The sequence below is a fragment of the Octodon degus genome, unplaced genomic scaffold (assembly GCF_000260255.1).
Source record: "Octodon degus isolate 3935 unplaced genomic scaffold, OctDeg1.0 scaffold00005, whole genome shotgun sequence".
In the NCBI taxonomy this organism is placed as follows: domain Eukaryota; kingdom Metazoa; phylum Chordata; class Mammalia; order Rodentia; family Octodontidae; genus Octodon; species Octodon degus.
The window spans coordinates 3391698-3394254 of NW_004524581.1; positions in this window are offsets into that span (position 1 = coordinate 3391698).

Here is a 2557-nt window from a genome sequence, read left to right on the forward strand (position 1 = left end):
AGGAGGAGGAGGAGGAGGAGCAGCAACAACAAGAAAAAAGAATAACTAACTAGGACAGCTAAGACTATAGCATTTCACAAGTTATTATCAAGTTGCTTTCTATCAAGACTGTATAATATTCAGGGCCAGCCAGATAGCTCAGTGAACTAAACTTCCTGCTTGATCAGAGCCCTGCAGCCCAGGTTCTATGTCTGGGCCTTCCATGCCAGGCCCACCACTTGGGCATGCTGAGAAGACTATTGAGATAGGGCCCAAGGGCTTCAGGGTCTGACCTTGTCAGACACAAAAGTTACATTTCTTGTTATCTATATAACAAGAAATATATTTTGCTTTATCTTAGTCTTAACCATCCAGCAGAAAAATACAAAAATGAGGTATAAAAATTAAAGCCATATTAATATGCTGAGCTTTAAAAGGCTTAAGTCAACAACTTCTGACATTGCCAGTCCTATGGATAACCCACTACCATCATGGACTACTGGACTATATTGGATTATTTTGTTGAATTCACACACCTACAATATTTAAATGGCAATGGAATACCCATCTCTGACAAAACTAAAAAAAAAAAGACATATAAATGAACAAGTATTTTGTATCTGTATATACAAAATAGTTAGGATAGATATACAGCTACTTTCTCTTAATTCAATGACAAGAAAGATTTGTACTAATAGTGCTGGGACAGCATATCATGTCTGTATCTTGTACTATGACTAACTACTACAAAGACAACAATATGCAATGTATTAATTATTGTAACTGTCCTACTAATCTGTTTTGAAACTGTCTCATTGCTATTTGTTTCTCAATAAAATTAATAAAAAAGAAAATACACAGGTGGCTAATCAGCATAGCAAAATTGAAAATTTCAAATTAAACAATGAGATACCATTACGCCCTTATTAGAATAGTAAAAATCCAAAACACTAGCAATACTAAATTCCAGCAAGGATATAGAATAGCAAACCCCTCTGCTGTTGGTGGGAATATATACAATGGCAAAGATATTTTGGAAAACAGTTTCTAAAAAACCTGAATATATTCCTACTATCTCAGTCAACAATAATACTTACTCTGTATTTTGTCAATATTTACTGAGACTAGTAGAAAATACTCTAGGCAGGAACTTCCAAATACGTGTTTATAGCATCTTTATTCATAACAACCAAAATTTTTGAACAACTGAAGTTTTCTTCAGTAAGTGAATAAATAATTTGTAGAACAAGAAAGCAGTGTAATGTTACTCAATTTTCAAAAGGAATAATCCATCAAGTTTTAAAAATGCATGGAGGACTCTTAAATAGACATTGTTTCATGTCAAGAAATCTAAAAGAGCTGTCTGTAAAATTCCAACTATATGACATTCTGGGAATAGTAAAACTTCTAGACCTCATCAGAATAATTTCACAGGTTTAGAAAGGTTAATGTGAAAGGAAAAACTAAACTATAGGCACAGATGAGATTTTATGGCAGCAACAGTGTTATATATGAAACCACAATGGTGGAAACATAACTTTTACTTCTGTCAAAGCTAGTGGAAAACAGAGAGAGAAAGAGAGAGAGAGAGAGAGAGAGAGAGAGAGAGAGAGAGAGAGAGACCAGGGCCAGCCAGATAGCTTAGCAGACTAAAGTGCCTGCTTAGGCAGAGTGCAGCCACAGGGGTTTGATTCCCGGCGTTCCATCCCGGCCTGCCCCCAGAGTGCGCTGAGAGAGCGATTGAGGCTGGGTGTGGTGGCACACCCCTGTAATCCCAGCACTCGGGAGGCTGAACACAGGAGAATCACTATAAGTCCAATCTAGGTAGTGAAACCCTGTAGGCCCTATACCAAATATATAAAATAAAATAAAATGCACATAGAATATCCAACATCTGGATCATAGCTGAGAGTAAACTTTGGACTCTTTGCCAGTGTGGGTTCTTGGCCTACAATAACCATATTAGTTAATTGTAGAATGTAGACAGTAGAAGAGGCTAGATTTAGGGATCAGGCAGTCCTGAGATCCCTTTGTAATTTTCATTCATGTTTGCTGTGAGCCTTACTGCTCCAAAAATCTACTTAGAAAATGAACAACAACTTGTCTCCTATCTCTTCCATCCATCCCTGCTATTTCTGCATCTTGGTACCCTTCCATATTGATTAATGTTATTCATAAAATCTTCCTTAGATTTGAAATATCTACTCACTTTCTGAAGAAATCACACTGGTTTAGAAACTTTTATGAGGGCTGTCCAAATAGCTCAGCAGATTAAAGCACCTACAAGTAGGATCAGGGGCCAGTGGTTCAATCCCTGGACCTTCCATGCTGTTCCCCACCCCTGGGATGCGCTGAGACAGCAATTGAGACTGGGCTGGCAGTAGGCATCTGTAATCCCAGCACTTGGGAGGCTGTAAACAGGGGGAATCACTGAGTCTGACCTAGTAGTGAGACCTTGAACAAACTCTGTAGATCCCTCCCTAAAGTAGAAGAAGAAGAAGAAGAAGAAGAAGAAGAAGAAGAAGAAGAAGAAGAAGAAGAAGAAGAAGAAGAAGAAGAAGAAGAAGAAGAAGAAGAA